Raw genomic sequence first — 26,431 nt, 5'->3', positions numbered from 1 at the left:
TTTGTTCAGCAGTTGACGGAATAAGCTAAATGATGATGATGACAGTTGATATATGTTGACGATTGTTTTTATATGCAAAATATAAAACACAACCAAAATATCGCTGAATATTCTCTACTCTACTCTTTGTAGTAGTTTATTGTTTACTGGAGCGTTTCAGCGTTTAATATTTTTTTTACTAATAATCATTATTTTAGTCTTTTTTGTAATCTCAGTCCATATTTGTTACTGGCTTGTTACGTTAGCCGTTAAAGAATATTTATTTTAAGTATATTTGCTTCATATTAACTTGTTGGAACACCCTGTTATAACCAGGAAAACTTCGAAGCTAATATTTAGTATGAAATTGCTGTAAAAGCAACTTTATGTTTAAAACAATAGTACGGTCACGCCGCATACCGTTACCGACAAAATTACCAACGAAAACAATAAAATGGCCAGAAGCAGAAATAAACCACGGCAAATGGCAAACTATTAGCCGCGAGGCAAACTAAGTCTTTTGAGAATAAACCGCGTTTTCGTGCGAGAAAATTGCCACTTTTTTACGAGTTTATCGCGTTTTAAAATATAAGAATTTTAGTTTCGGAAAACAAAATGCCAGAATGCGTCGTTTTGTTGTGGAATTCACGCTATAATTCGTAATAACACGTTAAAGCGGAAATTATGTGGAATTGTTTCTTTTGTTTGTCAAAAGTTAAACTTTAGTAATAAAAATTTTAGTAAGTAGGTAATTGTTTTTTTTGCGTCTGTTGCTTTTATAGTAGAGACTTTTTAATTTGTAGTAGAGACTTTTTATTTGTGTATAAAAGTAGGCAACACTGTGTCGGTCAAGCTTAATCACGTGACTAATATTTTATTTGGTATGAACTGTAGACTTAGTTAGTCTAGATGTTTCACGAATGGAATTTGAAAAAATGCCTTTTTTATTTTGTAAATTTTCTTCCAGTGGCAAACTGAATAAGAAATATTTTTTATTTTATTCATAAATTTGTATAAACTGAACAACAAAAACCGCAGAAAAAATAAACGGCTTTACAAAACTATACCATTGTTCAATTCTGTTAACCTACTTAAAGAACAGGAAAAATGGAAAAAAGTATATAAGGGTCCCTCGTGGAAATGTATATTATGTATAAAATGAAAAAGGTATTCGAAGAACGCGAAATGCAAATCAAAGGGATTGTTATTCTCTGTATGAATCCACGATGTCCTGATTATTCCCTATCGAGGCAGGCGCAATTACCCTCGTGAATAATAAAACAGCTAGACGACTTTTATTATTTATTTATTCCTTACTATATTATACTCTTTATTATACTAATAGAATTTTATTTAGGTACAACTGCTATTTATATTATTTTTCCCTTTGTCTTTGTCTTTGTCTTTGTCTTTGCCTTTGCATTTGCCTTTGCCTTTGTCTTTGTCTTTGTCTTTGTCTTTGTCTTTGTCTTTGTCTTTGTCTTTGTCTTTGTCTTTGTCTTTGTCTTTGCCTTTGCCTTTGCATTTGCCTTTGCCTTTGCCTTTGCCTTTGCCTTTGCCTTTGCCTTTGCCTTTGCCTTTGCCTTTGCCTTTGCCTTTGCCTTTGCCTTTGCCTTTGCCTTTGCCTTTGCCTTTGCCTTTGCCTTTGCCTTTGCCTTTGCCATTGTCTTTCTCTTTCTCTTTCTCTTTCTCTTTCTCTTTCTCTTTCTCTTTCTCTTTCTCTTTCTCTTTCTCTTTCTCTTTCTCTTTCTCTTTCTCTTTCTCTTTCTCTTTCTCTTTCTCTTTCTCTTTCTCTTTCTCTTTCTCTTTCTCTTTCTCTTTCTCTTTCTCTTTCTCTTTCTCTTCCTCTTTCTCTTTCTCTTTCTCTTTCTCTTTCTCTGAGTATCAGTACTGAATCATTATCTACCACATTCCAAGTAATAATATATTAATTGAAGGGGTCATAGTACAAAATGGATTAGGAAACAAATCCTCTACTACATTTAGTTTCAAGCAAATTCCTGAAATAAACCGTACCTCTATACACTTGTCATTGGGGAGTTTGTGGCCTGTCTCTATAAAGCGATTGGCAAAATTGGAGTTTGTTTACAAAACGTGCCCTATGTTCTTTAATCTAATTACAAAATTCTGCTATACTCTGTTTTTTGCCTCAGGTAAGATTTCGATAGACGATGACAGAAGAAAAGCAGATGACGTCCCATACCAATCTATTTATTTGACTAAAAAAAAATTCTAATCATTTTTAAGTTATCTATGGATGGGTTTAAATATAAAACCGTCATGCGTCGTGTCTTGTTGTTTTTAACCAGTTTTATTGGTTTATTTAAAAAACGACAGATCGTATTTCAATTTTATTGGTTTGACGGAACGATGAACGACAAACGGACGCCGATGCGTATGAACTCGCCTTTAGATTTTTGTCATTTTTGACGCTTGTCAAAGTCTTGCCAAATTCTAGGTTATAATTTTGTGTCAACTTTTGTTAAATACCCTGCGTTTTGGAATATGATGCATTTTGATTCGTATTATTACGTGTGTTTTGTGTCTTTTGAAGTCAAGTGGAGGAAAAATCGAGTGAAAATTAACTGTAGACCCAGAGCACAGTTTATGGTTAATACTCGCTGCCAGGGCAGAAAGTCTTATACACCAATGAAGTTGCTATCGATAAAGTTTGTATACCATTTCGTCGTAGATAAGTGCATCTTGTATATGGTAGAAGGATCAAACTAAACACATACTAAAAACTGGAGTAGCTGTAAAATATCGATATCACACGATAGGTAAATAATGGATTTTAGTACTGCAGAAAAATAATGTCAAAAGGTACTGGTTTAAAAAAATTAAGATTAAAGTTAATTAATCAACCTTTAAGGTATAAAATTTGGTAGGTGTTATTATTAATAAAATAGTTTGTTTTATTTACCTATGTTGTTTTATTTATTCCTGTGGATTATTACAAATTTGTATTTGTACATAAGTTATATTGATAAATATAATCATAAATGCGGGTAGTTTCATAAAGCTTGAAAGTAAATAATAGTTCTTTTTATATTTTTTTGGTATGTAGTGTCTTGTTCTTGTTTGTTTTGTATTAACACATACCGTTTTTATTAAATAAAATAACTCGATAACATTTTTTTCAGTTTTATACAGTTTTTTCACAATATTTTGAAGTAATCACTTGTCATCTTGTCAATCAAATTTTAAATATTTCCTGCTATGCGTTCCAGTTGTACCAACTTATTTCTTTGTAAAATAAAATAAACTACTTTGAAATTAAAATGACAGACACATCTATCACTGTCAAGGATCTTTTCGTTGGACAGACTATAGTCTGGCCTACATAACGGCTAATGCTCTCTGAACGAAACAGTTTAACTGATCAATTCTTGATTGTTTTAGTTTTACAGCTTTTTCTCTAAAATTACAAATATACCGGGTGCTTTTTTAGAGATACCGGATGCGTTTTGAGAGATTTGGTATGTTAATACCATACTAACTAACTATCGAACTAATAATTACTATTAATAATAACAATATATGATAATTTTTAAATACATTTGATAGTTTAATGTTTTTCGTTCCTGGGGGGTTAAAATATGCCCCAACCGTATTTTGAAACATAACTTAATTTTTTCAACTGGAACGATACTTAGTGGTTCATTAGCATATTTGTAAAAAAATTATCGAATAACTTGGTACCACATACTTGGTATTTCGAGTCAAATTGGCGTTATGAACACATCCATTGCACTCTAGATTGAAATTTAAAATACTATTTTTAAGCAAAAATGTCAATAGTTGACATTTGATACGTCTTTCTATTCAAAATGACATTTTCTATCAAATAAAGTAGAAAAATACCGAGGGTGCGATTTAAAAATCAAAAGTTGTAGTCATTTCCGGTGAAACAGGAAGTGACCTAAAATAATTGAATACGTCAATCAATCCTATTCTGTTTATAAGTACCAAATCTCGGTTTTTTGTTTGAAAAAATAAAACACTTATAGGGGTGAGGCACTTTTGAAAAACACCCGGTATTGTTTGTATGAAGTTCTGCGTAGGTAACGCGCAATCACTGACATCCTTACCGGTTTTTATAAATATTATTTTTATCGCAACGACCAAAAGAAAAAGATACCTACAAAAAATATCATCCCGATAAGACTTTGATGGATTATCCTTAAGACAGTTTCACAAAATTCGTCCTACGCATCAAGCTTGCAGAACAGAACATGTAATAAACCCTTAGTTGGGTGTATGAAGTTACGTTTGCTTTGTTCAAGCCGTGAATACGACAGCGTTAGACACATGACAGGGTGTTTAAAGATGATTTATAGGTTATGTTTATGTTTTTCTAGTAAAAGGCGCAGCGAAGTCAACCACCGCATTTTAGCTAATTATCGTTTGCAACTAATTAAGAGTTAGTTGCGGGAAACGGAAGTTCTGATGGTTACACCATAATTAGTATTGTTTGATGTTGTACTGGGTGGCCTCTGTATTGTCCTTTTTTTGCTAATTTCTTTTTCTTTCCATTATTCTTCAGACTCTTTTTGTAATAGAATGTAATATAATACCACTATATTAAACTGAAAAATCAAAATCAGTGCATTTAGGAAACAGTTACCGATGGTAGTTTAAATTGGCTATTCCTCTAAGATTACACAAGAATATTTAGTTTTAATCATTGTCTAATATTATTATATTGTCGACCGAAAAGATTAATAGAGGAAGAAGATAATGCAATTTTATTGTCATGTATAAAACAATATTTTTTTTCCATAAAAAAATATTGTGCTGGGTTGGCGTTGGTTTCTATGTAATTTGACAAATTAATAAAGCTGTCTCTTTAGTTGTCCGTTTTGAGTCAATATTTTTTAATTCTCTGTCGTGTCGATTGCTGATTGAATTGGAGCCAGAAATGGCTCTAAACGAAATAAGTAAATTACCAACAGATATTCAGGCTGAGGCGACAAACGCCATATCCAAACTACTTCCATTTTAATCCCGAATAACTTATGAAAAGGAATACAAAAATTTTCAAAAATGGAAGCAATTAAAAAACGTGCGAGAAGAAATAAAGTTTTATACCTATCCTCACTGTTAAAGTATCATTTAATCTACCCTTGCGGTTAAAGTACTATTTTATATACTATTTTTGATAGATATAAGGCAATTTTAACAGTTCTTATGGGGAAAAAATATATTTCCAAAACTTAAAATCGCAGAACTGCAAAGCAACAGTGACAAGCTGTTCTGGCGGTCCGTCTTTTATCTGCTTAGTTCTTATTTTTGAATGGATTTATATCAAACCATACTGTCTACTAACAAAAGTATCGTTTACAGTGTTTTCTCTTAAAAATAATAAGAGAACATTGCTTTTGTCCGTAAAAAATGTCCGTAAAATTATTCCTATTTATTTGAACTATTTCCTGAAATATTAATAAACTATATATTAACATTTACTGGGTGTGTGTGTTGCAATTAATTAAATATGTACATTCACACAGTATGCTTAAAACTATGCATTTCCGGACCCTTGCAGTATGTTTTTTTGATGAGAATGGAAACATTTAATTTTTATCTAAAACCAATATTTGATCAACCTAAATAGATATTCACCAAAAAATTTTAGGACATCTAACAATATTAATTACTAACGCCAAGATAAAAGATAATTATCCAATTACCTATTATTAATTATTCCATTTATCTCCTATTCCCAGTTACTGTAACATGCTGTGCTAAAAGTTATATAGGAGAATATAGAGAGACATGGGTACTGGAAAACGATTACTTGGGAAGACAGATCTATCCATATTAGGGTAGTAATAACATTTTGTTCGTGAGCAAATTTAATAAAGGGGTTACAGAAGCAAATTAATCTAGGCCTAGAATTAGTCAAATTCGAACTAGTTTCTATACCTAATGGAAAATTAGATTGGCCGAAGTAATAGGTACAAGTTTAATTTAAAAAAAAAATCTGAAAATAAATTCATTTTTAATATATGGATTTGTATCAAACCATGTTATTATTATATACAGGGTGCTACAAATTCGAGGTACGCGCATTGGTATCTCGGTAACCGTAATAGATACGAACATTGTTAATTTGGGACAAAGTTACGTATTGAGATGTTCACAAAGATGTCATCAAAAAAGTTTTAAAAATTTCAAGAATTGCTGAGTTTTCTGGAAAAAAAGGATTTTTTTGAAAATCAATTTTATTTTTTCCTGCCTTTAGTTTTTAGAAAATCAAAAAACTAATTGTACATTCTCATAGCCACTTGATTAGGGCTATCTGATAATATTTTTAGATTTTCAAATTAACCGATAATTTGTAAGATACAGAGACCAACTTAATTGTTTTAAATTCGGACCTGCATTTTTTATTTCAGATTTTTAAAGAACTCGGTCTCCTGAGTACAATGATGTGCCACACTTTATATTTTTTTTGTTTTGGGTACCTTAACAGCAACAAAACTATTTAATTATTATTTACATAATAATTTCAAGTCCGACTCTGGTTTATTAAATTATTTAATCTGATTATATTCATGGCAACAATTTTGATCAGCGCTAATTAACATTAAATAAGGAAAATCGAGCCAATTGGAAGATTCGAATAAATAATATCCAGGTCAGAAATTTAAAGATATTATTTTTAACTTTTTTATTGTGAATTTGAAATCTCAGTGTCCTATCTAATAATATGCATAATATTAATCGTAGTTATTATAAATAAATCAACTTCTACACACTAGTTTCTAATGTTCTAGATGTTCGAAAGGGTTACCACCCTTCCTATTGCATACATTTATTTTTCGTTCAATTTTATTTATAGCTCTTTGAACTTTCTTCTTATACTTCCAAATGCATTTTGTACTCTTTATTGTAAACGTTGAGATGAATTGATTTCACTTTTACAAAGGACGTCAAGTAATGTAGCCACTTGACGATAGGCCCAGAAACCTTGCTGGACATTATACTTCTCTACCATTTCCAATCCATCTTCCGGGAAAACGATTTGATTGTTTATATTATATTATATTTATATAAATTATTTTATATTATTTTATTGCATTTGATTTTACGTATTCAATATTTAATCCACGTCATTATTAAGTTTGAATGCTAATCAAAATTGTAACGATGAATAGATTAAATATTAAAAAAACAGAGCCGGACTTGAAATTAGTTTAAATAAATTGTGTTCAAATGTCAAAAAAAATTAAGTGTGGCATATCATTGTACTCAGGAGACCGAGTTCTTTCAAAATCTGATATTACAGAATACATAATGCAGGTCCGTATTTAAAAAAATTAAGTTGGCCTCTGTATCTCACAAATTATCAGCTAATTTGAAAATCTAAAAAAATCTAAAAAGAATGTCCAATTAGTTTTTTGATTTTCTTAAAAGTAACGACAGGAAAAAATAAAATTGATTTTCAAAAATATCAGTTTTTTCCAAAAAACTCAGCAATCCTTGAAATTTTTAAAAGTTTTTTGATGGCATCTAGTTGAACATCCCAAAGCGCAACTTTGCCCCAATTTAACCATCTTCGTATCTAGTACGGTTACCGAGATACCAATGCTCGTACCTCGAATTTGTAGTACCCTGTATAAAAGTATCTTTTATTAACATCGGGTCAATCAATAATTTTTTTGTGCCAGTATTAGCTCATACTACTGTTATAACAAGCAATACTACTGTTATATTAAACAATTATGTATACTAATTCCATTATAATAAAATTAAATAATAAACGTATTGTAATTATATTCCTGCAGACTGAGTGAAAAGTTTTGTTCTTAAATCTACTCTACATAGTATAAACGCGTGTTCAAATATTAATCTTGTGCAATATATATCAACATAAAACGAGATGTAATTAACGAAATATTATCGTAACAAGAGATATTTTAGAAACGTCTAGGTTTACTTCTTTCACTGAGATTTATGAAAAAAAAGTCCTTTGCCTCGGGTACAGATACCACCATGTTTTGGAAATAGCTGAAAACGAAACAAAATTGAACGAGGCAACAGGGAACGCCAAAAAATACCCCCATGCCCTCCTCACGAGTAGTTTTCGGTGCTTTTAAGAATCAAAAGTAGGTCGAGGCTAAATGAAGTGGGCCAAGACAACTGGCAATAAATCGAAATGCGACCTTGATCTGCTTCGAAGAGTACCACATATAACAAACAAACAACAAACAACGCTTTATTGTACAAAAAGCCAAAACGGCTTCATCGACAAAGCACTCACAAAACAAACAAAAGCACAAAATAAAATACAAACAACAAAAAATACAAAATACAAATAATACAATTCAAAAAAATTTAAGTCATTAAAGTAACAAAAAGAATATACATGGACAATTGCAGAACAATACGCAGTAAATAGATATAATTTTAGAGTTATAAAATATTAAATACTTGACCTTTGACCAGTGTGTGAGATTATCAAAATTTTAAAATTCAAAATTGTTCATAATTAAACATCAACAAAAAAGTCGTTTACCGTATATAGGGCTCTCTCCAGTAAGTATAATTTTAGAGCTTTGCGAAATGCGGGAAAGAATGAAAGCGACTCGATATTCAAAGGCAAATGATTGGCAGATAAAGATCGTGCTCCGCATTCCTAAGTGGATAGTTATGAGATGGCCTTTCGGGAATAGCAGATATGTGCTTGCGGATTAAGCAAACGGATTCACAAAAATGAATAAAGAAGTCAGTATTTTGAAATTTTTAAAGAAATTCTGGCAGTGAGTTCTACTGTTCAGTCCCAATAAATATCGGACTGCTCTCTTTTGAAGTCTGAAAATACGATCAAATTTTGTTGCGCAGCAAGTAACCCAGAGCGGAAGGGCATAACGAAGATGTGACTCAAAAAGGGCATAATAGGCTATTCTAGAGGTTGAGAAGTTAAGTTCCTTAGAAACTGATCTTAGCGCAAAACAGGCAGCGCTTAGTTTCTTTGATAGAGCTTCGATGTGAAAGTCCCATTTTAACGAGTTGTCTACAACAAGTCCTAAGAATTTCACATAGTCCACGACCTCAATAGTGGTGTTATTAAGTACAAAAGGTTGTATAGCACTTTTATATGACAAAACTTTAGTTTTTGATAGGTTGAGGCATAGGAGATTAGAATCGCACCAAGATTTAATGGTGCGTAAATCACTCGATATAGTATCATATAGTGCAAATAGTGTAGAAGCTGTTTTTGATTTTTCTCGGTCGTAACACCTTGGGGCACTAGAAAATACGCTATGTAAATTTCAAGCATATCTCTATATTTTGATAATCATCTTCTTAGCTGTAAAGGAGATAACAGATAACGAGTTTAATATGCAACAGGCGCGACGTGGCGCTAAGGTATTGTTACCCTACCGACTAACTGCATTAAACCGTGCATTAAACTCTGGTTGGGCTCCGTCTCAACTCCTTAACTAAATCACCGTTTTAACGCAAATTTAAAAAGCCCAAATGCATTAACAACAAAATGGGTTTTGTTGGGGGTAAAAGTTAGCTTTTGGCTTTAAATCGTGTTTTAAACACGTCGGTTAGTCTTTTACTTTCTAACATACTTATGCACTCTGGAAAGGGCGCTTTACCTAGTTGCTTTCGTTTGCTTAACGTTTGCTTAACCTAGTGAGTAAAAAAATATAAATTTACGACGTTTTTTACGTAAAAAAGGTCACTTGGTAAAAATTGCTACGAATAATGGTTCTCGAGATATTTGGAATCGAAATTATCAATACCTGTCATCATTGACATAAATTAAATATTATGTTGACAAATAGTTATTAGACCGAAATCATAAGTTTGAAACGTTTTTGTGCCAAAAGTTCAACAGAAACTGTTTTATCATAATTTTCTCGAAGAAAAGATTATGATTAATTTACAAAAATTAAAATTCCCCAAATTTATTATTTCAGTCAAATAACTATCTACTACTCAATATGTTTATTTTTTGTCAATAATGACATGTATTGACTATTTCCATTATAAATATCTTGAGAACGGTTGCTCGTAGCGATTTTTACCAAGTGATATTTTTTACGTAAAAAGTCACGGAAATGATTTTTTTTACTCAGTAGTTTTATACAGGTAGGGATAAAAAGTATATTACTTTTCAAAACAGTTAAAACACATGTAGGTGGCGCCCACTACAAATAGGAGTTATATTGACATCAAAATCAAATTTCTCATGTCAAAAAACTCCCAGATACCAATTTTCACCCAAATATTGACGTTACTTCAGAAATTATTTGGAAAAATCGAAATAAAAATGAAACATCTACACCCTGTATCTCCGAAACTAAGCATTTCAGGACATTTGTACGAACTATTTTACTTATTTTAATCTGCTGCCGAAGTTCCGGAATACAGTTCGGACCACCCTGTATAGAACACTGTCACAATCGAACTCTAATGAATAGCGCCATGAAAAGAGAAAAATTTTAACGTATGAAGCAAATACGGGCTGATTGGCGATATATTGATTTAAAAATAAAATAAAAATTGATGCGAATTCGCTTAGATTTTATCAATTTTTATTTCTTTCGTTTTTCCTGACTCAAGTTCCTTTCAGTTTTTTAAGTTTCAAAGAAATTCAATTAGGATGTGTAATGATGTGGAAAATCAATCAGAAATTACTTTAATATATACCATATCGGCAAGATACCGTCTTGGGTCGATATTTATATGTCTAGGAGTGAATCGCTATGACAATCTAGTAAGTTGGAGTATTCAATGATAATTTTTTCGAGGTCAAGCCCTAGACGTTATTTGAAAAACTTTAAATTGATGTTTGAGACGTTAAAAAACGTTCATCAAAGATTCAGGTCATCAAGGAGTCAAAACTGAACAACAAGACCGCTTTGTGTGCCAAATTGCTAGAAGAAATCACAATGTTTCTCATCCAGAGACATCCTATAAAGACAACTTCTGGCAGCTACAGGTGTGAACGTTTCAGTTGAAACCATAGAAAAAGGTTTCGTGCTTGTGGGTTGTACAGTAGGAGAGAGTTACGGGTCCCACAATTATATCGGCCAAATAAAATTGACCAGCTAAATTGGTGCTTTCAACATCAAAACTGGACAATTGAGAATTGGCAAAATGTTCTTTATTCGGATGAGACCAGATAACCATCGAAATCGGGTTCTCAGAGCTCCAGGAAGACGAGCAAGACTCTAGACTGGTAAACCTGTACCAAGATATAAAGGAGGAACTGTAATGTTCTGGGGAAGCATTATGCTGGGAGCAAAAACTCCATTGTTAGCAATTCAAGAAACTTTAACGGGTCGGAGATATGTTGATTTAATGCTAGAACCAATCGTTAGGCTTTGGAGAGCTGCAATTGGGGATAATTTTAACTTCATGCACGATATTGCACCTCCCCATACCAGCAGAGTGGTTAGAGAATGTCTTGAAATGATAGATTTGGACTAGCCTGCATTTTCACCAGATCTAAACCCTATCGAACATTTAAAGCCCAGCTTAAAAGAAGGGTTGGAGCTCGTCGAAACAATCTAGGAAATCTCGCACAGCTTATCGATGCAGCATTAGCAGAATGGGAAAACATACCCCAAGACAACGTTGATAATTTAATAAGAAGTATGCCATCGCGAATAAAAGCCTGGATAAGGGTTATGGGAGGTTATAGGTAACACGGATTATTAAAATTATCATTTTTTTTTATTTTTGACTTTTGATCATTAAAAATTTAAATCTCATTTCGTTTCAGAAACCAAAAAAATACCATTGTGTTTATTTTGGGAATTGATTAATTAATTTTATTGGATTATTTTTCATTATATTATTTGGTAAAAGGACTTTTATTCATAAACACATACATCTTAAAAATTATGAAAAATAATAGATCATTCCATATAACTTTGGCTGTGTTTATAAAGTGAAAAAAGAAACACCTAGTTTAAATATACAAATGAAAGAATATGATGATTTTGATAATGAATTGTTTAAAAGCTTCCTAAACTTGTATTTTAAATAAATAAAACCTAATTAACTAGATAATTTTTCTACGAAACGACGAGCATATTTAATTGTTCCGAATTTAGCCGGATTTAGTACTTACGATCTCGATAAATCGCCAAGTTATCGATTTCTTCAATTAGGTCTAGAGGATTTAGACTGAATCGGATAAACTCGAGAGAATGGGACCGTAGGAAGAGACAATAAAAAACTAGACGTTTTAACGGCGTAAATGATCGATATTTCGAAGCTTTTTACAGGGAAATCTCCAGGAAAAGCTTTAAGACGTTGTCTTCACGGGATACCTCTCCACAATACCCTCGATGTTTTCAGGTTTACAAGTACTAAGTCCTTCTCCCAATCCTTCAACTCATCCTACTTTTTCTGCCGATGTGCATATCGAATTTGCCTGGCTTTTACACATGGAGTAACTCTGTTACGTCTTTATAAGACACTAGTAAAACATCAATAGAAGCTTTTAGGGGGAGATTCGATCGATTCGATATCTTGAGGACGTTGTGATATTGCGAGATTACCCCCCAACATTATTAGGATTACATATTTCAATTTGGCTCAAGTTTTGTTTACTTGAAATCAGTTTTGTAAGAAATATTTGTTTATTTAGTACTTGGAAGCCTTTCCAAATAGTAAGTCACGAAAGTTTTCCTGGGAAATGCATAATTTTCAGTTTTTTCAACTTTAGAATAGCTGAAACAAGTTACATGAAAACACGTTTCTGTTTTTTATTCTAGAAATTCTTCTAAATATAGACAGGCAAAAAAACTTCTTGCGGAAGTGTGCCATTTTTATTTGTTGATAAAATATTGTAAAATATAGCAAGATTTAAAAAGTACTCGGCAATTAGAATTCGTAAACAGATGTGTTTTAGCTTACAGCGTGTTTTGATTGCTTTGGCTAGGTTTGTTTTGGTTTTGTCTGGTTTGTTGGTTCATTTTTGTTTATTTTAGTTTTTTCTGGGTACGATATTGATGTCTAAATTACAGTATCTACTAGGTTAAGTTCATGCCTACACAAGGAAAGTGTTTAGAATGTAAAGATGGAACACGTTTTCATGTAACTGATTTCAGTTATTCTAAAGTCGGAAAAAAGAGAATGATGCATTTCCGCAGAGAAATTTTTATGATTTTGTGTTTGGGCTTCTATGTATTGAATGTTTTGTTGTTTTTTTTTATAAGTGATTTGAAGTAAAAAAAAACTTCACCCTTAAATTTAGTTATTACTTATTTGGAGTATACGGTGAAAGCTTTGAATAAAAAACGGTGAAAATATTTTAACTAATGCTAAAACTTCTAATGCACGCTCGGCCTGGAACACCCTATATAAATATGGATATTGATTCCAACATTTTTTTAGGTTCTAAAAATATTTAATAAATCTTAAATAAAAACATATTACAATCACTACTAATTGCAACTTTATGTTCTATAGTTTGTAATCTTTATTAACTCGTTTTATATTTGAAGCTTTACCATTTTTGATCATTCAAAACTCATGAGCGTTATTATTTTTTACGGAGCCTTTTAACCTAAATGTTTAATGTGATCGTAATCGGCAATAGAATGACAACAAAAGCGATATCGAGGACCATTTGACAATTAACCTGATTCGCATTTGACAGGGAGATTTCAATAATAGATTTAGTCGTATTTGTCGATAATATTACTGACAGTAAAACGTTTCATAGTTATAGGCTTTATCTTTCCATAATTCTATTTTAACGATAAAAATTAAACTCGGTCAATAAAGTGAGTAGGGACGTTTGCAGATATCAATAATCGATATAAGAATTTTAGAAATCTTGTTAAAATCCGATGTTTTTTTAGCTTTTTCCAAAAAAAATAGTATTAATTGATATGGCAAATTTCTACTCTGCCATTATCTCTTTTTTTCTCTTCAAAATGAAGTTTTTCTAATTTAAATACCAATTGTTTTTGTTTTCAATTTTTTTTATTCTCAATGCTATTCATTACAACAAACTATTAGAACAATAGTATATCATTTGATTTTTTTGAAAAAAATAGTAGTGTTTTTACTGAATCTGTGGTTGTTTCTTTGTGAAACATCGTTGCGTGAAACAATAGTATTCTCATAAAACCCGCTTTTAGATGTTTCAAATTTAACGAGAGTAATTTTATCTCTATACAGAGTGAGCCTTAAATAAGTGCAAATATTTTCGGGGCTGTTAGATCTCGATAAAAGAAACATATTTTCTCTTTACGGTTTTTCAAATAAATCTAAAATAATTGAGTTATTTTACTTTGAAAATTTCCAAAAATATGATATTTTATTAAATTTTGAGCACCACTGAATCTTTTCTGGATTTTATTTCTTGTAAATTTAATCTATTACCTATGTTGCCATATTATGAAGAAATTATGTTTTTTTTTAAACTAAAAATTTTTTCAAAAAATTCCCAATTTTCAAAAAAAATTTTCTGTTTCTGGGGTCGAAATATACTATCCCTAAAAATATTTGCACTTATTTCAGACTCACCCATTTGCATTGGGAGTGGGTTTAAAGAGTTTACAACAGGCGCAATAAAAAATCTGTTTAAAAATTCTTATTGGATGTTTACAATATTATAGTTTCGTACTGCTTGACAGAATACAGAACTGGTTACAGAAAACTTGAGCCTTTTTTAAGTTAAATCATTTTAAGCACTTAAGGCATTTGATTTAAAGTCATTTTTTGAAAGCTGATTTAAGGCTTAAAATTTAAGTAATTTTCAAAATAATTTGTGGGAAAAAGGAAATCGCCAATCGGTAATACAAGAAAATTTATATTAGCATTAGAAAATAGGTACTTAAATTGAATTTTGGTTATCTTGACTTGATGGTAATTATTTTGATTCAAGTAATTTTTCCGACTTTATTCGCAGATCAACATGATTTAAACCAAAAGTCATAAAAACGACTTAAATTACATTATATTGATTGAGTCTTTACAAAAATGACTTCATTTGAAAGAAAATGATTTAAGTCAAAGACTTAATATTTAAATAATTTAATCTTTATGTTGAAATTGACTTAAGATTTCAATCATTTTGAAACTGACTTGTTGCAGCTTTGAGGCATCTATATCGATATTTCTTTTATACCATAGACATCTCTAATTCCATTTATTGGACGAAAAACAAATACGGTCAATAAAGTTAAGTGGTTTTCTTCGAAGCTTAAAAAAGTCAAACGCGTCATTTCTCAGAGATATAAATTAATAACTAAACTTTTTTCGTGATGTCAGCCACTTATAATAGATAAAGAAAAGGAATTAGTTAGTTTTGCTACACGCAACTTTGCCATTAAAACTTTTTCTTGATACGTTTTGACTTCTTAGTAAATTTTCATGTAGATATCCTGTTTTGCAAGAAACTATGTATACCTTTATGATTTTTTTGACTGAATATTTGAGAGCAACTTTACTTATTATAGCTGCTTATTGGACTTTTATATTTTTTAATAAAATGGTTTAGTGAAAAACTCTATAAAGCAAAACGAATCTTAAATTCCATTAAACATTAAAAAGCTGCACAACATTTTTATACAAAAGCTCAGTATACAATTTCAAAGATATCAGGAATGCATAATGTGTTGCATGCGTTTAAAGCTGCAACAAAGTGAAGTGTTTTGTTACTCTGTACCATTTTTGTGCTGCAAAGTAATCTGATTATACGGGCTACTGAAAACTGAGTGTAGCTGGTTTAAATTTTCGTTTGTATTTTCACATTTAGCATTTTGTTAAAATGTATGCAGATGCAGAATTACTTCTGAAATAAATTTAACTATGCGAATTTTGTTGTGAATATGTTATTATTGTATCTGTTAATACACATAGAGATAGCCAAAAGAGCACAATGAGTATATTATTCTCTTTATTTTTGAGTTATAAATTGAATTTCGAGAAGTAATTATTACTTACTATTTATTTCAAAAAACATTCTACAACTTCTAAGCCGGCTTATACCATTTGATAAAATAATATAAATAAAAACTACGGACTTATTGCCAATATTGTTAAAATATATATTTTTTTTGTTTTAGGTGAATTTTGTTTATAGACATTTTCGTGTTCAAAAATATATAATGACGTTCTGATGTAGTACCAGAGACAAATTGATATCACCATGTGAAATATCGTGATCAAAAGCAAAATGTGAGCTGCCCAACCACGTGATTGCTGTTTCTGTCGTTCTTCAGGGATCTCGTTTTATCAGGTAAGTTTTTTGTTTATAATTTTTTAAATGACTGACAAATGAAATATTCCTTCAAAATAAAATTATGTACAGGGTGTCCCATTTTAGATGAAATCATACGGTATCTCCGTTATTAGTGAAGATAGAAGGGTGCGGTTTGCACAAACCTGTCTCACTTTTTTGTCAAACGGAAGATGCCGTAAACAAAATTTTCATAGCCCTCTTCGTTTCCGAGCTAGAGGGTCTTTTTGAAAGTTTTGCAGTTTGGGACACCCCCTGTATCTCTGTTATTGTTAAAGCTATCGAGAAGGTGAAAACTGTTTATTCTAGAACTTTTTACATAGAATACAGTGGCGTAGTCTGGTTTTCTAAAAAAAAATATTTTTGAAAATATGAACTAAAGTTATGTTTTTTTAAATGGAACACCCTGTATATTTATAAATCATATGATCTGTCTTGCCATAAGTTTCTCAAAAATATATATCACTCTATATTTATTTTCACTATTTACTGCAATATTTAAAAGTTTTTTTTAAAAGATCATATTTATTAGTAGGCCATGATTGATAATAAAAGAAACTAAAAAATTATTAAAAGTATACTGCTATCTGTCTCTTGTTTTATTTTGGGAGCCGCTAATAAATTCTTTATATATTAAGGAAACTTAACTCCCTACCGCTATTTGTAAATCTAGGAATACGTGTATACGTACGAATAATCTACCGTATCGGAAATTTTAGATACTCCTTTAGCTAATTTACGTGAAATATACTTTCAGCAAGATGGGGAACATTCCCCCTCATAACTATGAAAATAGTAGAATACTGTTAAATTATTATTTTTCAAATCAATGAATTGGAACTAATGAACACATATTGATGGCCTCTTCGATTCACGGATTTCGCCGTTCTCGATTTCTGATTTTGGGGATTTTTGAAATACGAAATATATCGTGGGCACTACAACCTACAACAATGTCGAACACCTGAAAAATGCTTTAATAATTCAAGCTTTTAGATATTTGCAAACCCATTCCGTTATAAAAAAAAGAAAAATATATTCACAGGTTCAGTGGTAACAGTTATTTCAAAAGTAAAATATATCAATCCCAAATAAATTTTAATATGTGTATGACTACTTTAGTAAATATTATTTTGATTTTTTGTTATTTATCACGGCCTACTAATAAGAAAATGATATATTTTAAATATTGCAGTAAATAGTGAAAATAAATATAGAGTGATATATATTTTTGAGAAGACAGATCATATGATTTATAAATATACAGGGTGTTCCATTTGAAAAAACATAACTTTAGTTCATATTTTCAAAAATATTTTTTTGATAGTAAAACAGACTATGCCACTGTATTCCACGTAAAAAGTTCTACAATAAGCAGTTTTCGCCTTCTCGATACCTTTAACAATAACAGAGATACAGGGGGTGTCCCAAACTACAAAATTTTCGAAATGACCCTGTAGCTTAGAAACTAAGAGGGCTATGAAAATTTTGTTTGCAGCATCTTCCGTTTGACGAAAAAGTGGGACAGGTTTGTGCAAACCGCACCCTTCTATCTTCACTAATAACGGAGATACCCTATGATTTCAACCAAAATGGGACACCCTGTACTTATCCTTAAATTTTTCACTGAGTTTGTTTATGTAAATTTTAAAAATTACAAAAAACTGTTAGTGTCTTCGTCAAAAGCGAATATCTCCAACAAAAATAAAGCTATTGAGATGAACCAAAAAGAAACTATCGTACCTGGATGATAAAATTATTTTAAAATTCCTTACTGACTTAACATATTCCACAGGGTGTTTCAAATTTTCACCAAAATATGGGGACTTTCATGTCTAATTTAGAAAGAGATACTAAAAAGTAAAAAAAATAGCTACACATTGCTTAAAAACTTATATTAATCGGCCCACTAGAACAAAATACAGGGTGGTCCGAACTGTAGGCATTCCAGAAACTTCGACAGCATATTCTGCAGATAAAAATAAGTAAAAAAGTTTGTATAAATGTATATCCTAAAATGCTTAGTTTCGGCGATACAGGGTGGAGAAGTTTCATTTTTATTGCGATTTTTTCAAATCATTTCTGAAGTAACTTCAATATTTGGATAAAGATTGGAGTTTGGGAGTTTTTTGACGTCAGAAATTTGATTTTGATGTCAATATGACTTTTATCTGTAGGGGGCGCCATCTACATGCGTTTTAACTGTTTTGAAGAGTAATAACTTTTCGTCCATACCTGTATAAAAAACTACTGAGTAAAAAATATACATTTCCGTGACTTTTTACGTAAAACATGTCTCTTGGTAAAAATTGCTACGAGCAATCATTCTCAAGATATTTATATTGGAAATAGTCAATACATGTCATTATTGACAAAAAAATAAATACTTTGAGAGTAGATAGTTATTTGCCTGAAATAAAATAAATTTGTAAAATTTTTATTTTTTCAAATTAATCATAAACTTTTCTGCCAAAAAATGACGATAAAACAGTTTTAGTTGAACTTTTGACACAAAAATATTTCAAATTTATATCAACATGTTTAATTTATGTCAATGATGACAGGGTATTGATAATTTCGAATCCAAATATCTCGAGAACTATTACTCGTAGCGATTTTTACCAAGATACCTTTTTTACGTAATAAACATCGCAAATATATATTTTTTTACTCCGTAGCTTTATACAGGTACGGACGAAAAGTTATTACTCTTCAAACCAGTTAAAAAATATGTAGGTGGCCCCTTCTAAAAATAGGAGTAATATTGGTATCAAAATCAAATTTCTCATGTCAAAAAACTCCCAGGCACCAATTTTCATCCAAATATTGACGTTACTTCGTAAATTATTTGGAAAAAATCGAAATAAAAATAAAAATTCAACACCCTGTATCTCCGAAACTAAAAATTTTAGGACATACATTTATAAGAACTTTTTTACTTATTTTTATCTGCAGAATATGCTGCTGAAGTTTCCGGAATACAGTTCGGACCACCCTGTATATTAAACTTCAAAATACATCAAAATTTTAAGGTTTCCGTTTTTCGTGCCGGTGAGTGTAGATTTATTTATTTATTTATCCCAAACACACAAATCGTGTAATTACATGAGATATACAGATAATATAACATTACAATTCAACAAAAAATATATAGAAATGACAAAAAGAAATATAAACATACCATTCAGTACCTATAACTAATATTAAAGAACAAACAATAAAAAATGTATTTTCAGATATCTAAATAATATTGCCTTTGGAGTTCAAAACTTCAGGGAGGTTTCAAAACACAATAAAAATAATGGTTTATTGTTTTGACATTGTAAATAATTAACTAATATTATATTTGTCAAAAACGAAGAAAAAATTTAAGGCGATTTGAAAATTTACAAATATTATCGGATATATCAAGATCGTATATTTAGATAGGCCCTTTGTAAAAATTTCTTCTTTTGTATAAAATGCCGGAGTTTATAAAAATTGATCTATTCTTTTTATAAAAAGCCGTATTGTTCGATACACCTGCGACATAGATATTTTGAAACTCTAGTAGTTTGTTAATGTGACGATAATTAATTCTCGAATATTGAAATTTTACTGTTAATTACGTTGAAATCATCGTTTGGCCGAGATGTCTCTCTCAAATTACAACCTTTAATTTTCGAACCCGTCCAAGCAAGAAACTTTAATCAAGATCCAAACGCTAAGTGCGACAGCGTTGCACTTTGAAATTTATATATCCCCCCGAATAGCTAAAGTGTTTGTATAGGTGACGGTTTAATTTTTAATTAAACTCGGGTTAAATTAGTTAGGAAATGAAGCGGAAGGAGCCGAGCTAATGGCGAAACAAGCCGAGGTTAGTTCTAAACTGGAAAACTTCGCCGAGAGCGTTTTCAGGAAAAACAGGACTTCGGGGTCATTAAGAATTTATTTCGAATGTTTAAGTTTTATAGGGAAACTTGGCAAATTGATTTAAAAACTATTTTAATTTAGTTTTTGTAATTTAATTATATTTTTTTATTGGAAAATGTTTGGTTTGGTGAAATGCGAAGGTGAATATATACTATGAAAATATTTTAACTTCTACAGGGTGGCTCAAAAAAGTGTGAATGGATCGGGATGATTTTTTTAAATGGAACACCCTGTGTATTACTTGTAATGTTCATTTTTTAACTCTCCATCTAATAAAAAAGTAATATACAGGGTGTTCTATTTAAAAAAAAACAAAGAAAATTTATTTTATATTTTAGAACGTTTGGCGTAGAATTTTGTATATCCTGTATGATTTACGATTACCATATTTATAACAAAGTTAAGTACATACTATCTAAATTAAATACCTAACACAGTTTTGATTTCAGGACAGTTCTTGTATTTTTAATCATTTTTTTAAGAAAGGCTCAAAAATATATTTTTTTATATATTTATTAATATCTCTGAAATTGTGGAAATATATTTACTCATATCTTAGGATTAAGTAAAGTGATCTGAAAGTAAGCCAAAAATGCAATAATATACAGGGTGTTCCATATAAAGAAATCATACCGATCTACTAAACACTTTTTTGAGCCACCCTATAGAAGTTAAAATATTTTCCTGAAATATACTACTTGTTCATACTTTAGGTTGGCACTTAAACAAAACTCTCTAGTTTTGTATTCTAGGAGCTACAGATGCCCGACACACTATTTTCGGATCCTGTAGATATAGATAAGTATCAATAGTTTTCACATATCTATATGTATCTATATATATATATAATATATATATATATATATATATATATATATATATATATATATATATATATATATATATATATATATATATATATATATATATATATATAATAGAACCAGAATTTTGAATTGGGGTAACGGCCTAGTCGTAAGGGCAAAATTTAATGAAAACTCATTTATTACTACTGCCAAGCTTTCGAAAAATCTTTATTTTCTTCTTCAAGACTACAATATGGAGATAATTATTAACTTTATATTAATTTACATATCAATAAAAAATCGTACCTTGTGTGCAATGTGAGTTTGAAAAAAGAAAAACTGTATGGCAATCCTCGCAAAACAGAAAAACCTTTAACATTCCATGCAGGTTGGATCGACACTTTTAAAATCGTATTTCAGTATTTTCATCTTATAAGAAGAATTGTAACTGTTGAACTTATTCGATTACATCTAGAAGAAATGCGGATGGCCGTACTGAACCACCATTTTGCAGTGACTGTCTTTACGTAACCACGTGAGAAACGTCAAAGCTGTCGTTAGTCAAAAAGAATTCTACTATTGTGAAGCAACATTTCAATCTCTGCCTCCTAGGTGGCGTTTTTGTTTCTGGCTCGAGAATTCAATTTTTATTTAATTTAAATTTATTTCAAATTTGTCAATCACACTAAAAACGCAAAAACGACTACAATCAGCAGATAAACAGTTTTCCATGAAAGCAACATTACTATAAAGTTAAGAATGACATTGGCAAAATGCCATCTAATTGCCACTGTCACCCTTAAGTTGTTAAATAACTTAGTTATTTTTCGTGTCCCCATCAAGCTGTCACCTTACATAGGGTCACATCCACAACCAAATCTCAATTTATGTAAACCGTAGTGAATGACACTTACGTCAACCTGCCAACGAGCATCGTCCGCATTAAGATTCAATGTAAAAGCCAAGAAAAAATTAACAAATTCCGAGAAAACATTGTTAAATTACTAAAAATGAAAAAGCAGCTATTAGACAATCCTGAAAAACCGACAACTTTTATTCTTTGAATTTCTTCCATTGTTAAGAATGACATTGACAAATTGTCACACATTTTTCACTGCCAGTCTCAAGTTGTTATGTAACTTGGTTGTATCTGCGTCCCAGTCCATAGATAAAAGAAAATAATCTTCTATTAAGATAGATATGAAACTTAATAGTAAAATTTTGGGTCAAAGCGCCCCTCCGTGTTCTTAGTAGAGACTACGTTTAACCCAGCGCCTTCGCCTTTTCTGCTGTAAATATATTTTATGTTATATTGGATTTAAAAGGATTTAGTTTTAAAGTTACACTGATATATTAGTATATCAGAATAACTTTAAAAAAACATAAGAATATATATATTTTACAGTTTATTAAATATAAATTTTGACTACAAGGTAGAAAGTAAATCACAATATTTGATAAAACTTATAAGTATACCATTTTTACAGTTAAGAAATAATAAAACTATTTCTGACTATGATATTTAAAATTTAGAAAAATAGGATATCAAAAAACATACCGGTATTTGCACACGCAGGCCCAAATTCAATAAAAACCAACATTTTTCCTGCGAAAACCGGGCTTTTTTTACAGAAAAAGGTATTTTTTGTTTTATCAACAATCATTGTCAAGTTGACAATATACAGGGTGTTGTCTAATTAGTCTAAAAAATTGTGGTGTGATTCCTCATGTGTTCTTAAAACAATTTTTATATAACCATTAGGTCTAAAGTACTTCATTTCTGATCTACAGGGTGTTAAAAATTAAAAAAAAAATCGATATTTTGCTTAATATAAATGGTACACAACTGCTTTTTTAAAGAAAATATATTTTTTTCTTAACTGGCCATCCTTTTTCAACAAAATTGATCTTTTGAGTTTTTCTTGTTCATCAAACGGTTGTCGAGAAAAAAATAAATATACTTATTAAGAGCCCGCCTTAAGCGATTTTTATTTTTTAGATTAATTAGGAAACACCCTGTATATGCATATCACAGGCAACCATATAAACTAGTAACCTCTAAAACATATTTTTCCTACCACTAGCGACATACCGTGTTTTTAGTGAGTACTAAATTATTTTATCAAAATTTCGCCATATAAGTTTCCAGGCAATGGTCCCAGTCAAGCTGTCACCTTGGAATGAGTCACTTCTACCCCAATTTTTTTTTGTTTTTTGTGTTATGAACCCGAGTTTACGTAATTCACCGCGTGCCTGCTAATCAACATAGTCTGTGTTACCATTGAAGTTTAAGAATCAGTTAAATTACAATCTGAATGAGCAAATATATAAATACCTGAAGAAAAGAGAAGATTATTTCGTGTCGATGTTTGTCACCGTGAAAAAGGTATTCAAGAGAAAGTCACCATTGCACTTTATTAAGAGGATGTAAGTATTATATAACTATCTTGAGATATTTAACTGTTTTAATCTGAATTTTCGCTATCATTAGTTTCGCTTTTGTTATCTAGCGAAAGTAAATGCGAGTAAATGGTAGTGATTTCATTGATATTGGTTTTTTTGTTTAAAGTGTGAGTATTATTATGGGTTTCCACCATCTCTATGAATAACCTTTTGGATAGTGTTTGTTCTGTACATACCACGCTGACATCTGAAAATTCTGGTAAATGACCTGTATCTACAAAATGCTCCGATAAAGCACAAGAACGTTTAGACAATCTACAGTAACTTTTGTGAGACGTTATTCTGTCTTTCAGGACTCTTGATGTTTGACCGATATAGATTTGCTCACACGAGGAACAAGGGATACTATAAACTACCCCTGATTTTTTTAAAATAGGATCCTTGTCTTTAATACTACTGAATAAATTTCCTACTTTTTTTGAGAATTTATTTACTATTTTTATGTTTGGTTCATCCTTGAATACTTTAGCAAGCTTAAGTGAAACAGTCTTTATTAGGGGAAGTGAGAATCTGTAAATGTTTATGTTTTCTCTATTTTGAGAGTTCACTTGTTCTGGATTTACATTTCTGTCTGTTACAAGACGTATTTGTCTTGTATTATAAATAAGTTTTTTTAAAAGATATTCGGGGAACGAGTTGTCAAGAAGCATGTCATGAAGTTGTTTGAGGTTTTTTCCCTTAAAGATGGGTGACATATTTTTTCGATTCTGGTTTTCAAGCCTAGCACTAAATTGATTTTCATTTTTTCCGTGTGAAATGAGTGGTAATTCATATATCTTCCCGAAGACGTTGGTTTAATATACCAGTCTAGGGAGATAGTATTGTCTTCATTTCTTATTACTTTCGTATCTAGGAAAGGGACCCAGCTATTATTTTCCTTTTCCATAGTGAACTGAATGTGTGTACTGTAGCTATTGAAAACTCTAAGAATCTCGTCATTACCATTATGTGGTATAGATAAAATTAGATCATCGACATATTTCTTGACAAAAGGTAACCCGAAAGATAGTTTTGGAATGACTTCATTTAGTAAGTCATCCATTACGTATTGTGCTATGCTAGGAGAGATTGTAGCTCCCATCGGAGTACCAAAAATTTGTTTATAAAATAGATCATTAAACTTGCAATAAGTGGAATCAAAGACAAAACTCACAATTTCCAGGAATAACCTTTGGGGTATGTTAGTTAGTCTTGAGATGGTAGGCCATCTGTGCTTGATGCTATCAATGACAAAGTTCCTTGGTATGTTACTATATAGAGACATTACGTCTAGACTGACTATTACATAACTAGGAGGTAGTTGGTAATTGTTAATGAATTCTGAAAATTGAAAAGAGTCTTTAATGTAGTAATGATTATCTTCGTCATATGCTTTTGTGAGAATGTCCGTTATGAAACTAGATAATTTACTGTTAGGTGCATTTATGGATGAAACTATCGGTCTGAAGGACAAGGTAGGTTTGTGTATCTTAGGAAGACCATAGAATTTAGGTGATGTTTGATTATAAATCGTTAAAGTTTTGGTTACTTCCTCTTCTACATAATCACCATTTTTAAGCCTTGTAACTAGTTTATTTGCTGTTTGTTGAAAGGAAGAAGTTGGATCTGAGCTAATCTGTGTATAATATTTTTTATCGTTTAAAATCTCTGAACATTTCTCTACGTAGCTTTCCTTTGTAAGAATGACAGTTACATTTCCCTTATCCGCCCTAGTTACTATTAAATCTTGATGATCTTTCATGAATTTCTTAGTTTTTAAGTATAAGTGATCAAGATACGAGTTGTTTGTTGGTTTATTATAAAAATTAGTTAAAATGTTAGTAATCTTAGCTCTATTGACATTCTTTCTCTCTTCCGGTATGAACCTAATTATATTCTCCACGTTAGCTAACAAATTTTTAATTGAGATGTCGCGACACGACGGTGGAAGCGCAAATTTTGCCCCTAATGACAAGAAACTTTTAATGTCATCAGGAATATCAATGTCTGTCAGATTCTTGACCCATGTGTCTTTTGTTTTAATTAATTCTTTGTTTTTATTTGAGGTTAAATTATTAATTTTTTGTTGATTCGTTTTTTTAACTGATTTAAATCTTTTTATGTAGTGTTTTTTTTGGGTTTCAATAAAGTACGTAACTGTTGCTGAAGGCATTATATTTTTAATCTGAAAAATTATTAACGCCTTTTTATTTTCAAAAAATACCATATTTTGTGAAACACATTCCTGTAAATCAGGAAGCAGTAGAAATAAACTAGTATGACTTATAAAACCCGAATTTTTCACAATTATTATATAAAGTATATTTGAACAATGCCCTTTTTCGAGCCCTTACAGCCAACCTTTAATATACCCAATTAATATGGAAATTTAACCAATTAACAGTTTAATGAAAAATTCTAATTTAAGGTCGACAGAGGCACTGAATCGACGAGGATTCGCTTGGATAAATAGAACGGCTAGTCTGTGTAAATAAATATTTTTCAAACGAATGAAATACTCTATTTTCATTGAGTGCGTACGTATTTGTTGACGTTAAAAACGTTTACAATGACAGGGGATATAGGAGATAGGAGTGTGTTTATAATTTGCTCGATAAAATTGTATTTCCGTGGTTTTTTAAAAATTTCTCGTCGGTATTAAAAATATTTTTGTTGAAATGTCATGTAGGCCATGATATTTGTGATCATGTCGGTACGATCGAAAAAAAACGGCGTCGGGACTGACAATCGATAATAATTTTTAGCGAGGTCAAGCCATAGATATAATTTACTTAGTACTCTATCTTTATTTTTCAATGGCACTTACTGCCGTTGGCCTTAAGAAGATTGTAATTTATTTTTATATTGAGTAATTTTTTTTCCATAGCAACTGTTAAAATTGACTTATATCTATCAAAAATAGTAGATAAAATAGTATTTTAATCGCAAGGGTAGATTAAATGATACTTTAACAGCGAGGATAAGTTAAAAACTTTATTTCTTCTCGCACGTTTTTTAATTTTTTGTATTCCTTTTCATAAGTTATTCGGGATTTAAATGGAAG

The 26,431-nt window shown here is 30.7% G+C and overlaps 1 protein-coding gene across 4 annotated transcripts in view; it reads left to right on the top strand.

The window, feature by feature from the left end:
• Positions 1–26,431, top strand: part of LOC115883928 (eye-specific diacylglycerol kinase) — a 317,841-nt gene that overhangs the window by 65,069 nt on the left and 226,341 nt on the right. For all 4 annotated transcript variants that reach the window (XR_004050467.1, XR_004050466.1, XM_030902359.1 and 1 more), the window contains exon 2: positions 16,035–16,207. The gene's annotated coding sequence lies outside the window, so the exon portion shown is untranslated. The remainder of the gene's footprint in view (positions 1–16,034; positions 16,208–26,431) is intronic.

Source organism: Sitophilus oryzae, unplaced genomic scaffold, assembly GCF_002938485.1.
Source record: "Sitophilus oryzae breed Bouriz unplaced genomic scaffold, Soryzae_2.0 scaffold_2006_pilon_pilon, whole genome shotgun sequence".
Classification (NCBI taxonomy): domain Eukaryota; kingdom Metazoa; phylum Arthropoda; class Insecta; order Coleoptera; family Curculionidae; genus Sitophilus; species Sitophilus oryzae.
This window is presented reverse-complemented; position numbering and strand designations above follow the sequence as displayed.